The 19,740-nt window shown below is 45.6% G+C and overlaps 1 protein-coding gene across 6 annotated transcripts in view; it reads right to left on the bottom strand.

The window, feature by feature from the left end:
• The window catches only part of LOC144822411 (multidrug and toxin extrusion protein 2-like), an 877,798-nt gene that overhangs the window by 828,200 nt on the left and 29,858 nt on the right, over window positions 1–19,740 (bottom strand). The window contains exon 2 of one of the 6 annotated variants that reach the window (XM_078679889.1): window positions 14,678–14,817. The exons of the other annotated variants lie outside the window; for them this stretch is intronic. The gene's annotated coding sequence lies outside the window, so the exon portion shown is untranslated. The remainder of the gene's footprint in view (window positions 1–14,677; window positions 14,818–19,740) is intronic. 6 annotated transcript variants of the gene reach the window in all.

The following is a 19,740-nucleotide window of genomic DNA, read 5'->3' on the forward strand; positions in this document are numbered from 1 at the left end:
CTGGGGTTAACTTATTGTCCAGCATCTGACTTTAATTACGCTAAAGCCCGTGTTGATGTTTACCTATTCATCAGAAAACTAAAAATCAAGAAATTCTTCAACATTAAGGAAGGCTTGAATGAAAAAGTATTGCCAGGCAACATGGAGACTGCCAATATTTCTCTGGCATTGCCGGCTAAAGACACCAAAACATTTTTGGTGCTGCACCACTTGACTTCTGACGACACACAATATCTGGATGCAATATCTACTCAGGATGAACTTAGAGCTGCGTCCATTCCACAAGTGGGAGCCAACATCAGCCCATTTAAACCTAAATCGAAATTTAATCCCACTATGCCTAGGGACTCAATTGATGTGTTCCAGGACGTGGTGGTTGAGGACCTCAAACAACTACATCACAAGATTAAACACAAAAAACGCTACAAAGGTAAGCATGAAAGAGATTACCTATCACTCATCAAAAAACTGGGCAATGACTATAAAATCATTGTTACTACTGCAGACAAGGGTGGCAATGTAGTTATTTGGCCCCAAGAAGCTTATATTGAGGAGGCGAGGAGACAGCTGAATGACCCAACATGCTACTCTAAAACCAATATTAAACATTTTAATGATGCAAAGGACGCATTAAAAAAGTTGTTGTACAAATGCAAGAGAGATGGCATGATCTCCTCCCAGGAATTTGAATTTCTTCATGTTGAGTTCCCAGCATTGCCCAAGCTATAACTACTCCCAAAGATCCATAAGCAGGTGACACCTGTCCCTGGCCGGCCTATCATCTCGTCCATTGCGGGGGTGGCAGAACATGTCACACAATATATTGACTATTTCCTGCAGGACTTGGTTAAAAATCTACCTACTTATGTTAAGGACACTGGTGATTTCATTGCTAAAATTAAAAATATCCCATGGAGCAATGATATGTTAATGATTACTTTGGACATAGAATCGCTCTATGCGAGCATAGAGCATATATCTGGGCTTAAAGCGCTCGAATTTTTTCTTGGTAAAAAGGCCCATGAATTGTTATCGTCATAACAAAGTATTGATGGAGTTGACCACCTGGTGTCTCAACAATAATTTCTTTCTATTTGGGAATGAGATATATATCCAGAAACGTGGAGTGGCTATGGGGGCCTGCTTTTCCCCCAGCTATGCGTGTTTACACGTAGGCTGGTGGGAGGAGCAGGTCCTCAGGCGACAACACGCGTACATTTTTGATGAACATGTTTTGTTGTGGATTCGTTATATTGATGATGTTTTTGTTTTATGGCGCGGGGATTTGAACAATGCAGACAATTTTGTTACAAGTTTAAATACCAATCTTGAAAATCTGAAATTCACCAAATCTATCAGTAACTGTGAGGCAGAGTTTCTGGATGTTAAAATATTTGTGCTCAATGGGCATTTTTTCAACTAAACTACATAGAAAAAGCACTGCTGGCAATAGTATGCTCCACGCCAGCAGTGCGCATCCACGACATGTAGTAGATAACATCCCTTTTGGCGAGCTACTTAGGATCAAAAGAATATGCAGTACTGAAAAAGATCTTGAAGACTGCACCATGGAAGCCCTGGATAGGTTCAGACAGAGGGGTTATCGTGAATCTGTCCTGAAATTGGCAGCGCAGAAAACTAAAAATAGAACCCGTGATTCCCTGCTTGACCCAACCCACAAAAAGAGTCAGTGAGCGTTCTTGATGATAATACCCAGGCACCGAGACTTATAACTTCCTACAGTAGACAAGCAAGACAAATCAGGTCCATTGTAACACGGAGATGGTCGGTTTTGAAAACAGATTTGGTGTTAAACCACGATTGCCTAACGGTCCAACTGTGACCTTTCGGAAGGGCCCTTCCCTTGGGACACACATTTGTCATGATTTCCCTGAACTTAGGAAAAAAGAGGAGTGGATGAAATCCCGGTTTGGGTTCAAACGCTGCACCTCCTGTAGGGCGTGCAAATTTGGTAAAACAACCACCCAGTATTATACACCTTTTAGCCCAGACCCAGTTAACATCAAGGGTCAGTTCACTTGCAAGACTGATTTCGCTATCTATGTCCTGACATGCACATGTGGCCTTAGATATATCGGGAGCACACGACAGCCGGTGCATGTCAGGATCCTCCAGCACCTGCGAGCCATCGTAAATAACGATTCTTCATACCCGGTGGCCCGACATTTTAAAACCAATCACAAAAATGATCTACAATGCCTGAACTATTTCGTCATCGCCTCAGTGGACAAGCCTCTGAGGGGTGGGGATAGAGACAGGATGCTGAGGAGATTGGAGTCTCAATTTATTTTGGAACTAGATAGCAGATTCCCCAATGGGCTTAACACTACGGAGGATTTGTATGTTTTCCTGTAGACACTTTCACTTACTATTACAGGTTAGATGGAGTGCGAGCCTTTAAGCACCTCCATGTTGATTTTTTAAAAGAATTTCGTTTACTTACCATTTCCCTTTTCCCCTATCACCTATGGCTTCATGGTTGTTACCATACAAGCTTCCCTTTATTTTAATTATAATTTGGGTAGCACTTTATCTTATTCAATTTTTGGACATAGACATTGGGTACTAAATGTGAATTTCTGTTTCCTTACCCACAACTGCTCTGATAAGATTCAACAGTGGTCTCTCTCCACAATTTGTCCGTTATTCCAAATTGGCTTTCGACTACTGTCCTCACTTGCATTTTAGGCACAAATAATGTTGTTGCTGTATTATGTTTGATTACTAAAGATCCTTCCCCTTTTCTTTTTGCTGCATCGCATTTACTGTTTACATTATTGCGTAATTTGCACCAAAATGCATTCGTCACTTTGTTTGACTATAAATATAGTCGCGTAATTTGCACTTTGCATTGGCACTTTATAAGGGTATTTAAAATCAAAATCTAATCTTACTTATCTAAATTCTATTACTTGGGTTCATTTTTAGGATATTGCCTGCACAATGGCAAGAGTTTGCACAAATTATATCAGCATTTTACTGTAAAAATATATATATATTTATACATGATTTTTATAATTTGCTTAAACTTGGTAACCCATATTCTCTATAGATTAGCGCAAATTGCACTTTATTGCTTATTTGCACATGAGTAAGGTTTAATCCACAATATTGCATTGGATTAATGTTAATTTCAGCAAAGTACAACAGAGATGGACTATTTCAGCATCATATGTAGTCATTTTGCCTGGTTTGGAGTATTAAGTTTCCAATTCAATATATTTTGGTTACACAATGTATTTTATAAGGATGAATGTAAGGACCATCAAAATGTGGATTCTAACCATTTTGTACTGTTTGAAATAGAATCTGGCAGAAATTGTTTGGAAAAACAGACTACGAAGTACTATAAATGTAGTATGTCCTCACTCTCTATGATCACATGGTGTAATGCAAGAGAAAGAAAAAAATGTAACTTGAAAAAAACTGTGGAGCACCGGATATTTAACTGTGGTTGTTTTACTTTTTGACTGTGAGCAAGGGCGGATGCCCGAAACGCATCAGATTTTGTGAGGCTCAGCTTTTAAATAAACCTTTGTGCCTTCAATTACGCTGGATTCGTGTGGTATTCCATGGTCGTGTGAAACGGAGCTCTGTATGTATATATATATATATATATATATATATATACATATACATATACATATACACACACACCTGGTGTGGTTCTCCTTTTATTTTGTCATTCATGAGATTATAGACTGGTAAAACAAGCTGCTTTACATTCCTTCAAGACTTAACATGAAGGCTGCTCTCCACAGGTACCACTATGATAGCTTTCTATATAGGTTGTCTTTAAACCTACCATCAATAAGGGTTGTTTGGACTGGTGCAAGGTGCCCACAAGAATAGTGGGCAGCATATGCCAGGCCCAACTTCTCACATTGGTGTGCACCGTGTGGGATTCCAGCTTGCCATTGTTTTACCAGATAATCTCAAGGGATTCATCATTTGAAAACCACTAAAGGTACCAGAGGTACATGTAATACAATCTTAAGTACAGCAAGTTCTATGAACTGTTGTGTTTTAAGGGCTTAAGCACACCCTATCTACAACTCAAGAGAGTTTAGTAGGTAAACAACCAGAGAAGGTAGTGCAAACACCACACCTCACTAGTTATGACTTCAGGGCCAGGAACCAGTGGGTCCTTGCGAGATGTCAGTATATTTCAGGCATCCAAGCATTACATATTTCCTTTTTTGGAATTAAGGGCTCTGTGTACTATGAGGAAACTGAAGACAGGCAAAAATGCCAACACCTCAGAGAAGGGGTTATTGCTGGATGACCATAGGAAGGCTAAAGAGCCTGAAAAGGTAGGCAATGGGGTGGAAGCAACAGAGGGAGAAGAGGCCAGTGGTACAAACCACCAGGGCTCAGATTCTGATGTTGACCAGACAGGTGACAAGGACTTAGACCTGGACCAACCAGCTCCAACTGGAGATGAAGAAGGCCAAGGTGGCCCTGTCTTTGTCCCACCAGGAAGAGTTGGAGGTGTACCTAGAAGGCCAAGATCTCCTTCAGTGGAATCTATTCTGACACATCGGTAGGGACCTCTGTCTCTTTTCATAGGAGGGACACCTCCCAGGAGAAGAGAGAGAACCAGCTGAGGTTTGAAGAAGCCCAACTGGAAATAAAGAAACAAAGAGTAGCCTTAGAAAGGGAGACCCGAGAGCTTGAAAGAGCAAGGAAAAAGATGGGACTAGAGTCCCATGATGGCAGCAACATCCCTAGGAGGTAGGGATAGGTCTTATGACCATAGAAATTTCAGAAAGATTGTACCTCCCTACCAGAGTGGGGATGACATCCACAAATGGATAACTGCACTGGAAAGGGCCTGCAAAGTACAGAAGGCCCCCCAAAAGCATTGGGCAGCAATCTTGTGGCTCTCCTTTGCAGACAAAGGTAGAGACAAGCTCCTCACTGTAAGAGAGGAGGATGCTGATGATTACAATGTCCTGAAGAGTGCTCTAATAGATGGGTTTGGTCTAACCACTGAGCAGTATAGAATACAGTTCAGAGACACCCAGAAGGCACAGACTCCGGGCTTGGTGGACTTTGTAGATTGTGCTACTAAGGTTCTGGAGGGCTGGTTACTGTGCAGTAAAGGGTGTGATTCTACAGGATTATACAATTTGATTATGAGGGAGCAAATCCTTAACTGTCAGAATCGGCTGTTGCATCAGTACCTGGTGGACTCCGATCTGACCTATCCCCAAGAATTGTGAAAGAAGGCAGACAAATGGGTCAGAACCAAGGTGAAGCAGAAGGTACAGAACCAAGATGATGACCAGAAGAAGAAAGATCCTAATAAGTGTAGGGAGAAGGGTAAAGACCAGAATTCTTCACTAGGACCCCAAAAAGCATTTTATAGTGGGGATTCCCAATCTTCCAGGAAGAAAGGCCAAAAGAAACCATGGTGCAAAATCTGTACGCAGAACAGCCATTGGACTAGTGATTGCACTAGAAATAAAGACTCAACTCCAGCCACCATTGCCCCGAAGGCAACAGTTCCCCCTAGTTCAGCACCAAGTGGTGGTAGTCAGCAGAAGGGTGTAGTAGGGTTAACCCTGGGTACTGAGATAGACACTGGCCTAGTCAGAGTACCAACTCAGGATGTGCTGATCTGTGATGGAGGCATAGATATGTCCTCCTGTGTCAGTCCCATTAACTTGGGCAAATACAGACAGCAGCCTTTGATCAATGGAAAAGAGGCTTTAATCTACAGGCATACAGGGGCGAGTGTCACTATGGTGACAAGTCCTTGTGGACCCTGGACAAATCATACTTAGTGAACTTTACCAAGTGACCAATGCTAGCAATGTCAGGACCAACCATGCCCTTGCAGTTGTTAATTTCTCCTGGGGAGGGGTAACTGGCCTTAAGAAAGGTGTGGTAGGCCCAGACCTCCCTGTAGAATGCTTGCTTGGCAATGAGTTCGAGACTTCAGCCTGGTCTGAAGTGGAGTTAAGGACCCATGCGCCGGGATGCCCCCGGGTAAGCTGAGCGCGTTACAAGTTTCATATAATAATAATAATATAATAATAATAATAATAATAATAACATGCAGAAATGTTAGGAATCTCTGCACATGCGATTGCTGTGACTATGTCACAGGCCAAAATGTCTAAAACTGAACAGGCCCTGGATTCTGGAATAATGGACCAGGTGCCTTCCAAGAAAAGGAGCATTAGGGGTAAGGCAGTACCTTCCCTCCTGACTCAGAGTGCTGATCAGTCTCTTGAGGGAGATGATTGTGCACCTGAAGAAGGAACTGTCAGAGAGGAGCTTGAGCCTCATCAGGTTGAGTTCTTGGGGACAGGAGGCCCCTCCAGGGCAGATCGGAGTCAGGAGCAGCTGAGCTCCCCTTCTCTTGAACCCCTCAGACAGCATGCTGCTGCTGAGGCTGCTGGGAATGCTAGTGGCAGCCATAAGATTTATTGGGATGATGGACTCCTGTATTCAGAGAGTAGAGATCCCAAGCCTGGTGCAGCCAGGAGGTTGGTTATACCTTTGAAGTTCAGGGGCTTCCTATTGACACTAGCCCATGATATTCCTTTAGCAGGATACCTGGTCCAAAACAAGACTTGGGACAGAATTGTCCCTCACTTTCATTGGCCCCACATGTCTGACACACAGGAGTTTTGTCGCTCCTGTGTCACCTGTCAAGCGAGTGGTAAGGCAGGTGGCACCACAAAGCCCCCCCCCCCTGATACCACTACCTGTGGTGGGGGTTCCCTTTGAGAGAGTGGGGGTTGATATTGTTGGACCAATGGATCCCCAGACAGCATCTGGGCACAGATTTATCCTGGTGGTGGTGGACCATGCCACTAGGTACCCAGAGGCAATTCCTCTTAGGACCACTACAGCACCTGTGGTGGTAAGAGCCCTCTTGGTAGTGTTCTCAAGAGTGGGTTTCCCTAAGGAGGCAGTATCTGACAGAGATGCAAACTTTATGTCTAGATACTTGACTGCAATGTGGAAGGAGTGTGGAGTGAATTACAAATTCACCACACCCTATCACCCACAATGCAATGGTTTAGTTGAAAGATTCAACAAAACCTTAAACGGTATGATCAAGGGTCTCCCAGAAAAGCCTAGGCAGAGATTGGACATCCTACTACCCTGTCTTTTATTTGCATACAGGAAGGTCCCTCAGAAGGGGGTTGGCTACAGCCCTTTTGAACTTCTGTTTGGGCATCCTGTAAGAGGCCTATTGTGCCTGTGAAGGAGGGATGGGAGTTACCTCTCAAACCCCCTAACAGGACATAGTGAACTAGGAACTTGGTCTCCACTCCAGGATGGCTGAGTATATGAAAAAGGCAACTAAAAACCTTGAGGCTAGCCAGGAATCACAGAAAGCCCGGCATGACCAAAAGCCTGTACTGACTGTTTACCAACCAGTACAGAAAGTGTGGGTGTTGGAGCCTGTGGTCCCAGCAGCTCTCCGAGACAAGTTGAGTGGGCCCAACACTATTGTTGAACAGAAGGGAGAGGTTAACTATTTGTTAGACCTAGGAAGTCCCAGGAGCCCCCATAGGGTGCTTCATGTCAACAGACTGAAACCATATGTTGACAGGGCAGACATGGGCTTGCTCATGGCTACTGATGAGGGACAGGAGGAGGAGAGTGGCCCTCTCCCTGGCCTGCTCTCACAGAAACCGGATGATGGGTCAGTAGTTGGTGTAACCTTGGCAAGTAGCCTCACTGATCAGCAGCAAATTGATTGCAGACAAGTTCTCCAACAGTTCAGACATATGTTTTCTCTGACTCCAAGTCAGACCACCTGGTGCACTCATGAGGTGGACACTGGGGACCGTCTGCCTGTTAAAAATAAGATTTCCAGGCAACCTGATCATGTCAGGGACTGTATCAGGACAGAAGTCCAGAAAATGTTGGATTTGGGAGTTATTGAACCCTCAGAGATCCCTTGGGCTAGTCCAGTGGTCTTGGTACCAAAGCCTCACACCCGGGGTGGTAAGAGAGAAATTAGGTTTTGTGTTGACTACAGGGGTCTCAATGCAGTCACTAGGACTGGTGCCCATCCAATCCCAAGAGCAGATGAGCTTATGGCCTCAGCCAAATTTCTGAGCACATTTGATCTGATGGCTGGCTACTGGCAGATCAGATTAGCTGATGATGCAAAGCCAAAGGCACCATTTCAAACCCTAGTGGGCACTATCAATTTGTGGTAATGCCCTTTGGTCTGAGAAATGCACCCACCACTTTTCAAAGGTTGGTGAATAAAGTCCTAACAGGCCTGGAAAACTACTGTGCAGCATATCTAAATGATATTGCTTTCTTTAGGTCCAACTGGGAGGATCACCTGGTCCACCTGAAAAATGTTTTGGAGGCCCTGCAGAAAGCAGGCCTAACTATTAAGGCAACTAAGTGCCAGATAGGGCAGAGTCAGGTTGTGTACCTGGGTCACCTTGTAGGTGAGGCCAGGTTCAACCATTGCAGTGCAAAATCCAGACCGTCATGGACTGGGTTGCTCCAACCACCCAGGCTCAGGTCAGAGCTTTCTTGGGCCTGACTGGGTACTACAGAAGATTTGTCAAGAGGTATGGTTCCATTGAGACACGCCTGATTGACTTTACTTCTAAAAGAATGCCAAAGAAAGTTCAGCGGACAGTTAGCTGTCAAAAGGCATTTGATGACCCGAAGCAGGCCATGTGCACTGCACCAATTCTGCTAAGTCCTAACTACTCCAGAGAAGTCATTGTCCAAACAGATGCATCTGAGTTGGGGGTAGGGGCTGTGCTATCACAATTGAATGATGAAGGTCAGGACCAGCAAGTAGCTTTTATTAGCAGAAGGCTGACCCCTAGAGAAAAACGTTGGTCAGCTATTGAGAGGGAGGCCTTTGCTGTGGTTTGGGCTCTGAAGAAGCGGAGGCCATACTTATTTGGCACGCACTTCACTACTGTTCAGACGGATCATAATCTGCTTTAATGTCTAAAACAGATGAAGGGTGAAAACCCCAAACTTTTGAACGGTCCATTTGCCTATAGGGGATGGACTATACAGTGGAACACAGACCTGGGAGTAACCATGCCAATGCAGATGTACTCTCCAGGTATTTCCACTTAAAAACATGAATACTCAACTGGTCAAGGTTAGTTCAATGTCCCTGCATTTCGGGGGGGGAGGGTGGAGGACGTTGTGTAGGAGAGTAGGATCTGCTACAATGGTTTCCCCCACTTTTTGCTGGTGTTTCACTGTTTCTCGACTTTAGTCTGGCTGGGGCCTTGCTAACAAGGACCCCAGCCTAGCTGCTTCCTCTCTAAAATGATTGCATGTACATTAGGTACACTCCAGATTGGTTACTGGGTTACCCTTGTGAGTTCAGAGTATAAAGTACCATAGGTACTAAGGGCATAGGTTCCCCTAGAGGCCTACCAGGGGTTGAAGCATGTATTATGCCACCCGGGAAGCCTTCCAAAATGGCACCACTGGTCTGCTACTGCAGCCTGGGTAAGGTGGTGCATGCACCCCTTACTGAGATATCGCTTACCTATATCTACCTTTAATCACTGACACATATAAACTTATAAGTCACTCCTATAGCAGGCCTTATTATTCCTGAAGGGAGAGTGCTTGGTTTTGTGTGAGAGGGTGCCCATAAATGAGCAGGACCCTCTGCAGCTTTCTGTGCCTATTCTCTGAGGCCTTTCTGTGATGCAGCCAGACCATATACTCCTAAGTGCATTATAACCTTGCGGTAAATGCTAACTTTGGAATGGCTGCATGGAAACATATCTTGTTTGGTGTCAAACACTTCGGAATCCAACCCCCTCCCACCCCCAGCTCCCCCGCCAGTCCTGGCGGGGGGTAGAATTCCATCCTTTACACGGACCTAACCGGTAAGAGTTTAAAAGAGCCCCAGCATCACAAACTGGATGCTGCAGCCACAGACAGGGGTCTGACCTCCTTCTGCTGGACGAAACTCAGGCAGGGGAGGCCTGGACAATAGGTTTCCTGTCACAGCGTGGTGTAACTACCTCTCAGATAAGCTTTAGTGTCTTGGGGCTGGGTGGGTGCATTCATAGGATGCTTTTCAGACAGGGCACACTTGGTGTCCCTGTGCATATCCCAGTTCAAATCGGTTGCAGGGGAACTCAGCCCCTGCTCTGGCGCAAAACTAGACCAAGGGAATGGGTGTAACCACCCCTCTTCCCAGACCCTCCCATACGTAGGTCCCCAGAGTATGTACAACCCCCTTTCTTAGTATAAGTATGGGACCTCAGTCCTTAGGACTTTAGATAACACCTGGACAAAACTCTGCAACATATATCCTGGAACTTCGACATTCAACAAGATTCGAAGACGGAAGAATCTCCCTTGGGGTCAAGGAGTGACTCCCCGGGTTAAACAGGCACCAAAGAAGCATCTTGCCGGTCTGCATTTCCAAGGCTCCCACCGGACCCCGAAGTATTTACGACTCAGGACACGGACTTTCAGACTTCTCAGAGGCAGACACGAGATCCCAGCAAAGCTGAGACCAGCAGCCCTCACGAGTGACGTGGGACCGGAACTCCTGGACAGCGTGCACATTTACTAGTACATCCACTTACTGAGCTTTCCCGAAGTTGTGCATTGGGCTACTTGAAGTCCAAGCCCGAGCACCATCTGCACAGAAGATTGTGGGCCTACACTCCACGAGTGTTCCGTGAGCCTGCTTCTAGCATTTCTGCTCGCTGCCCCTTCGCGATCCCTGGTCCGTCGACTGGTGGGTCCCCACGAAGGTAGCTCTTCCTTTCCTTGGGTTTCCCTAGTTGCTCCTAATGTGCCCTGACTCCCCTCCAAAGGCTGAGTCCCTTAGACCTTGCTGGTCTGCACCGAAGCCAATTTCTGCTTTCTGCGTGGGCTGCTGGTGCCAAGGCTTGTTGGGGCCAATCCGGAAACCAACACCACAGCACTTGACATCCTTCATGGGACAGCTCGAATCCAGCACCTGGTCGTTGACGCCTCCTGGTCCTCGTGGCTGAAGAGTCAAGCTTCATCTTCTTCACCTGAAATCACCCGACATCGGTGGGCAGCCACTCATCGCATTCCTGGTCACTGGCAAGTGACCCAGACTCTGTCCCCTCTGCTTTCAGGTTCTTCACATCTCCGATCCAACCTTGGATCCATCCGGACACTTTTCACTTGGTCGCCAGTAGCACTTTGCAGCAGCTCGCCATTGAAATCAACGCAGAAACCTAACACGAAAAGACACCTATGCACCCGGCTTCCCTGGGTGAGGTAACTAGAGTACTCCAGTGCTCCCGTGGGTGTTGACTCTAGAACCTCCTAGTTCTAAAGGGGTTTGCTCCAAGTCCTCTAAGTGTCCTTAATCTTTAAATTTCCAACCGCGACTTTCCCCATAGAAGTTAATGGTGATTCGCGGCTGTGTTTAGACACTGCACGCGTTCCCAGTGGGTCTCCTGTATCACTACCTTGGGTGGTTCCTATTGGCCCCAGCGGTTCTATGTCAGTTGTGGTTCTTACACCACTTAGTTAATATATGGTTTGGTATGCCCCTTGGGCTCAACGTATATTGTGCTAATTTACTGTGTGCTAATTAAGTTTACTGAATGTACTATTGCCTCTAGCTTCATAAAGAGACTAGTGGGATGTGTTCAGAATATATATATATATATATATATATATTATATATATATATATATATATATATATATATATATATACATATATATATATATATATCCAAGACCATGGACGTGGTTGAAATGCTGTCGTCTTTCTTGCCAGGAATAAACTTACCTGCTGCAACTACCTTGTGGCTCGCCTGAATTCCTTGTTGGATTTCTGAATCGCTATATATATATAGATTCGATCGCATAGCAAGAGCCCGGATGTGGTAAAAAACTGAACCTTGTGAAACGCTGGCGCGGAGGAACACTAATAATTATCACATTTGGCAAACATCACACGCCCGAAATTCTCCAAAGGCAAGAACTGTCTAAAAATTAAAACTTATAATTTCTCAACTGGGTACTAACAAGTTGAATGGGAATTTGATAAACAAGACAGAACGATATATTGTAATCCTCGAACATGCAGAAATAAGAGGAGCAGCAGTTAAAGAGGATATTGTCTTTTTCTGGGAACGGTTGGGACAATCCTACAAAAGAAAAAACACAACACCATAGCAAGATAGCAAATAATTAAGAAAATTAAGTAACTTCTCTCACACAGATGGCGGACAAATCTAGAAATCGCCAACAAAGGGCATGTGATCTATTAAATGATAACGAAACTAATCCTTCCACAAGCACAAGTATGGGAGGAGCAACAGGAGGGAAAGAAAATGAGAAAAGAACGATACAAAACATCATAAGAGAACTGCAGCAGAATCGGATACTGGAAATCAATAAATGGTGGGAGAAAACAACTTTAGAAAAATACATTGAGTTTAAGAGAGTTCCAAGTGGACTGCGCATACTCATCATGCCCACAATAAATGATCTTGACCCAGACCTGATAAAATTATGTCAGCAAGACACCAATGAGTGCTCATTCTAATTAATGAGAACACTAATTATACATGCGGAGAGAAAACTAGGGAAAAGCATCATTCAAGCATTGGAACAGGAACTGGCAAAAATCCCTGTAACAGAAGAAAATAAAGAACTGAATGTTACTATGGAAATTAACAAACATTAAGCGGAGTTAGAGAAGCGAAAAGCAAGTACATTTACAAGGGATAAAATGGATTATGCCGATGGACGAATATACACTTTTGCCCGCAAGTATGATACATTAAGATGTAGGGTTGTAATGGACAAATGCACAGGAACATCAGCAAACATTGATGTAATAGATAGCTCAGAAGTGAGCTCTGCGGATGAGGATGCCTCAACAACCCCACTGGATTTTCGCGGGGAAATCCAATTGGCACAAATGATAACGCGACAACGAGGGAGAGGCAGAACCAACACGTGGGGGAAGAGGTCAAAAAATCACAACCAAAACCACAAGTAGAATAAGTAGAAGAAGGAGTAAGATCAAAGAAAGGAAAAGGAAAATAGAAAAATCTCTCAAAAAAAGTGGAAACAACTTAAATGGCAATCTGGTCGTGAATATATCTGACAGACAATTAACTGCAACTCAGTTAAAACTTTTAAATCGAAGACTTTCCTACTGTCCAAATAAAAACATCGACATCCCCAATGCACGCATTGACCTTTATAAATTTTGCAGGAAAATCAATCTCAAGAAATACTTTTTAGAGAAAAAACCTCAATTGAATGTTCGCAAACTGGAAGACACAGATCCTTCTATAATTACCCAAAAAGATTTATAAGATTTACAAGCACATAAAACATTGATGTCACTAGAAGTTTATGAACAATCAGATATGGAAAATTGCCCGGACTCCCTTACAGCGGATATTGAATTCTGTAGGACCGCAGGATTGACAACTAACAAAGGAGGTGGAAGTGGTTTGAAGAAACAGTCAAGGTTTTGTCCGCAGTTACCACCAGGGAATAAAATCGACTTATTCCACGAAAAGATGGTGGATGAAATTATGAAGATACCGGGAAAAGCAACCACAAAGACAAACAAAGGTCCCAAAAAGAAGACAATGAACCTCTCACCAGATGAATATCGGGCAATCACCGAATTAAGAAATGATCCAACAATAATAATAAAATCTTCGGATAAGGGAGGGAATATTGTGGTCCAAAATGTCACAGATTACATCAGTGAAGCAAAACGACAATTGGGTAACGAAGATCGCTATGAGCCATTGAAGAATAATCCAATTGAGGAGTGGACAAGGGAATATCATTTCCTCCTTTTAAACTGGAAAGAAAAGGGCCGAATTGACTTCGATTAATATTCCTATCTCAAAACAGACAACCCAATTAGAGCCACTATATATTTTCTGCCAAAAATCCATAAATACACTAAAAATCCACCAGGCAGACCAATAGTGAGCTCTACTGGGTCATTACTAGAGAACACCTCAAGGTACATCGACATCTTTTTGATGAATTATGTGACCAAACTACCGTCCTACTTAAGGGATACAATGGATTTTTTAAATAAAATCAGCCAAATTGAATGGAAACCCAGATATCAGATGACGACTATAGACGTGTCGTCACTTTACACGCCATACGCCATGAAGATGGCATAGGAGCTGTGAAGAAATTCCTAGAGGAAAGATCTATTAGCTATTTGGAACATTCTGCCATGTTAATAGACATGTTGATATACTGTCTGAAATAGAATGTCTTCCTATTCCTGGGCCGCCTGTACTTACAAAAGCAAGGTACGGCAATGGGGACATCTTTTGCCCCCACGTATGCCAACCTTCTGATGGCACTGTGGGAGATGGAAATCGTAAAGGAATAAAAAAGGCAGGATTCAAGAATAATAACATTGTGTCGATTCATCTACGATTTATTTGTGATCTGGGACGGTAGTCCAGAAAGCCTACAGATTTTCATCAATTCTTTGGAAGACAATAAATATAATCTCCATTTTACATCAAATATAAGTAACATCAATATCATCTTTTTGGATGTCGAAGTCTTTATCAAGAACAACAAGTTATGTACCAAAATACACCGAAAGCCGACATCCTGCAACAGTATCCCTCAAGCAAATAGTGGACATCCAACAAAGCTGAAATGGAGTATACCTTATGGTCAAATGCTCAGAGCGAAGAGGAACTGTTCGGCAATGGATGATTTGGAATTGGAAATAGACTTGATGAGTAGTCGCTTTCTGGAAAGGGGGTACCCCTTGGATGTATTGACAGCAGCCAAGTCGAGAATGAATCTGAAACAACGGAAAGATCTTTTGATACCTGTTGAAAAGGAAAAGACAGAGGATACAACACGCCTAATCATGGATTATAACAACCAAAGCAAGGACCTAAAAAGGATAATAAGTAGAAATTAAAAAATTCTTCTATTAGATGACACCTTAAGAGAAAACATAAAATCTCATCCTCGTATTAGCTATAGGAAAACAGCTTCCTTACGAGATATCTTAACTCAGAGCTATCTTGAGATAAAACAACCGAAAGCAACATCTTGGCTAAACACCCCTGGATTTTGGAAATACAGGAAATGTAAAGCTTGTGATCACGGTATGAACATCACTGAATACACACTGCTGAATGGGAGATCTGAAAAAATCATAGATCACATAACTCGTGAATCCCAATATGTAATCTACAGACTGACATGCCCATGTGGGAAGAATTATATAGGGAGCACGATCAATAAATTAAGATTAAGAATTCTACAACATCTCCGTGCGATTAAAATTGACCCAAATTACCCCATGGCCAAGCACTTCAATGAATATCATCAGGGCGATTGCAACAAATTACGATACTCTGGTATTAAAAATCATAAAACTTGCAGAGAGAGGTGGCGATCGGACATTGAAGTTGCGTAAAATGGAATCAAGAATGATCAGGGCGGGGGAGGAGCTACGCGCGGATCCAAGATGGACGCGCGAGCAGAGGGTTCCCAAGACCCCCTTCCGCCACCCTCATCTATCCTGCAACATATCCTGATTTGGACGACGGCTATTTCTTGTTGATGCCCTGCTGATATTGGAAGCTTTTTCCAGAAATTGATTTGGCCGCCGGGAACTGGACTTGCTGCACCCCGTACTCAGAGGCCTACGGCAGTGACCATCCAGAGTCTTGAGTTGCCGAGGTGCCCAGGTGGCAATTGAACAACAACGGCTGGAGAGACGCCTCCACTGCCTCTGTGGTACTTTCGGTTTAGATTTCGGTCATTGTTGGTGCCGACTCATTGCTGATTGCCACTGCTGCCCTGGTTTAGTCGCCAACTCTCCTCTGGCTGTCGTTCCTTGACCTCTCGACTTAATAAGCTTGCCATATAAGGAATCATTTGGCCCAGATCTCATAGGACCCTTCGGAGCTCGTCGACCATCATGGCGGGCAGGACGGACCCTGAGAGGCGTAACACCAGAGGCCCGAATCGAGGGGGAGCCGCTCAGACCCAGACTATAGAACGCTTCACTCGCCCGAAGAGCTCCCCGGGTGAATCGAGCAAGTCCCTCGGAGAGTCTGGTGACGGTACTCCTGCGATTGAGGAGCCGACTTTGGCGGATGTCATGGGCGCCATTGCCAATATCCAGACTGCGATGGGTCAGCAATATGAAACTCTTGCTACTAAGTTGGATACGGTTGCGATTGAGGTCAACCTTATCAGGACGGACCTGGGGAAAACCAACGAACGGGTCAAATCTCTGGATGTTAAGACTGCAAGCCTAATTACAGATGTTTCGGATCTTCAAACCGAGGTCCGCGATCTTCGCATGGCCAGGGACTCGTTTACCCGTCGGCTGGATGATTTCGAGAGCCGGGCCAGACGTAATAATGTTCGCATTGTTGGCGTACCGGAGAGTTCTACGGATGTACCAACGGATCTTTTGGTAGAGGACCTTATCCAGAACCATCTGTCACCGAAGGGCCTTAGTAATCTTTTTGCGGTGGAGCGTGCTCATAGGATTCCAGGTGGGAAGCCCAAGCTTGGGGCAGCTCCGAGGCCTATCATAGCCAGGATTTTTAATTTCCGGGACAGAGACGCTATCCTGCAGGCCTCCCGCATTAATGGTCCCACTAAGTTTGAAAATGTATCGATCAGCTTTTATCCGGACTTCACTCAGGCGGTACAGAAGCAACGTATGGCCTTTACGGGGGTGAAACGACGCCACAGGGACATGGAACTGAAGTATGCCATGCTTTTTCCGGCTCGCCTGAGGATGGAGCATAACGAACGTACATTTTTCTTTGATCGCCCTGAGGTGGCCAGTGACTGGCTGGATAGCTTGCCGATACAGCGTCCCTGCCCGGAGAGTTCGAGAGGTGCCGAAGGCGGCCTGGAAGAACAGGAGTAGTGAGTCAGTGCCGATGAGCCATTCTTGGACGCTTTGCAGTGGCTCAGTGATAGTGATGTTTATATGCTGCGGATACCAGGGGGTGGGGGGATTCGGGACTCTTCCTCCTCAGGGGACATTTTTCCCTCTCTTTTTGTAGGTTAGTTTAATGGGGCAACAGGCACACTGCAAGTTGGGGTGGCTTTTTGGTCTACCGCAGGGGTGCAGGGTGGGGGGTTGCGTGTTGAGGGTTCCTTGGGGGGAGGAGGGGGGTCTTTTCTTGTTTGTTTGTTTCGAGGCTCTGATTTGGTCGCTATTTTATCCTTTGTGCCTGCTTTGTGGCGGGGGGACTGTTGGTTTTTGTCTGGGATGGGGGGTAGGGGGCTGAGAGTGCTGAGCTGGAACGTAAATGGTCTCGGGGATAGAATAAAACGGGGAATAGTTTTACAGTTTTTGAAGCGACACTCCCCAGATATTGTTCTGCTACAGGAAACGCACCTGGTAGGAAATACGTGCCGCGCATTGAATAGGAGGGGATACCGTTTGGTGGCCCACTCTGGATTTACCACTGGGTCGAGAGGGGCGGGTATCTTGGTTAGGAACTCCCTCCCCCTTGAGATAGATGAGGAGGTGTTGGATGATAGGGGTCGTTATGCAGCTGTTGTAGGTCGATGGGAGGGGAAGACGATCTCCATTTTGTCTGTATACGTTCCCCCTGGTCTACAGGCTACCACGTTTTCTGATTTGGGTGGGGTGGTCCTGGGACTCCCCGATGGCTTGTTGGTGGTGGGTGGAGATTTTAATTCGGTTGTCAGTGGAGAAGAAGATCGTAGCCCTCGTAGAACCCTCCCCCCGTCGCAGCTATGGTTGGGAAATTTCATGGATACACTGGGATTAGCAGATTGTTGGAGACAACTTCACCCTGGACAGCTCCAGTACACCTTTTATTCGGGGGCCCATGGTAGTCTCTCGAGAGTTGACTATATTTTTATACCGGCGGCGCAGATGGTCTCCGTGAGAGAGATTAGGCATTTGGCGAGGGGGATCTCAGATCACTCCCCACTATGGCTTACTATTGATGCGCGGCTGGAGTCCGGGGGCCGTGTTGCTCCTATTAATCCGTGGCATCTTCGTAACCCCAACATTAGTAAGGAAGTGGTTAAATGTATGGATTATTACTTTGCTGAGAATGAAGGGTCAGTATCCTCCCCTGTTATTTTATGGGAGGCGTGTAAAACTGTGATCCGTGGTCAGACTCTCTCTTTGATTGCCAGAGAAAGGAGGCGCAGAACTGCAGAAGTGGTACGACTTGAAAACGATATCTCTGAGTTGGAGGAACGTATGGAATCTGTGATTACGCCCGATAGCCTGCACTCCTTGGCGCTTAAACAGTTTGAATATAGGGCTCTGGTGACTGATGCAGCTAAGGCGATGAATCGTGAACAGCAGGGTCGCCTGTATGATGTGGGTGACAAGGCTGGGAAGTTGCTTGCTTGGCTTGATAAACGTGATAGAGCGAATCGTGTGGTGCCTGTTATTGAACGTGTGGATGGTGTGCGGGTTGTGGACCCGGTCAAGATAGTTGAGGTCTTTGCCCAGCACTTTCGGGAGGTGTACTCGCCGGTCTCGGACAGACCTGTGGAGGACTCGCATCTGTTGCTCCGAGATATCACATTGCCTAGTCTGTCGGACTCGGACAGGGAGCTGATGGAGGCGGATTTTTCTACCGAGGAAGTAGCGCTCTCTGTCCGTGCACTTCGCTCTGGTAAGGCTTCGGGCCCGAATGGTTTGCCGATCGAGCTGTATAAATTGTGTCCCGACAAAATGGCGCCGTATCTTCGTCGGTCATTTTTGGCGTCACGAGATCTCGGGCTTCTTCCCCGAGATCAGAGACTGGCGTCCATTGTGGTCATCCACAAGGATGGAAAACCCCGGGAACACTGTTCGTCTTATCGGCTGATCTCGCTTTCAAATGTGGAGCCCAAGGTTCTTGCTAAAATCTTGGCGAGCCGCGTGATCACGGTGATCGGTGATTTGGTGCACCCTGATCAATCCGGATTTATCCCCCATCGTAATACTGCACTCAATCTCCGTCGCCTCCACGGTGTCTTGGCGAGGGCGGGGTCTCTTGCGGAACCGGCCATTTTGGATTCCCTTGACGCCTCGATGGCCTTCGACACGGTGGAGTGGCCTTATTTGTGGGCTGCTCTCGCTAAATTTGGGTTTGGTCCTAAGTTTATTGGGTGGGTTAAACTTCTATATGAACAACCGCTTGCACAGGTGGTGGTTAATGGAAGGGCATCGGATCCTTTTGTCCTCGGGCGTGTTACGAGACAGGGCTGCCCTTTGTCGCCTCTCCTTTTTGCGTTGTCTCTTGCACCCCTTGCCGCGTGGCTCCGATGGGAGCCCTCGCTCAAGGGCATACGGTGGTCTCCTACCTTCGAGGATCGGGTGTCTCTTTATGCCGATGATATATTGTTGTACCTCACCTCTCCCCGTAAGTCATTGCGTGTCCTGTTTGATGTCCTGTGCTCTTTCGGGAGGAACTCTGGTTTGGTTATCAACTGGACTAAATCCTGTATTTACCCACTTACGGGTGGACAGCCTTCTCTGCCTCGCTACTGTCCTATACCTGTTTCCAGTGTTGGTTTCAAGTACTTGGGGACCTATATTTCTTTGGACCCCAAGGTCCGATTCGAGCGAAATCTACTGCCTCCGCTTGCCCGACTTCGGTCGGATGTGGCGGCTTGGTGTGGGTTGCCTCTTTCCCCTTTGGGGAGGGCGGCTTGGTTTAAAATGATGTCCCTTCCCCGGTTCTTGTACGCCGTCCAGAACACGCTG

Source organism: Lissotriton helveticus, chromosome 3_1 (genome assembly GCF_964261635.1).
Source record: "Lissotriton helveticus chromosome 3_1, aLisHel1.1, whole genome shotgun sequence".
NCBI classification, from domain to species: Eukaryota; Metazoa; Chordata; class Amphibia; order Caudata; family Salamandridae; genus Lissotriton; species Lissotriton helveticus.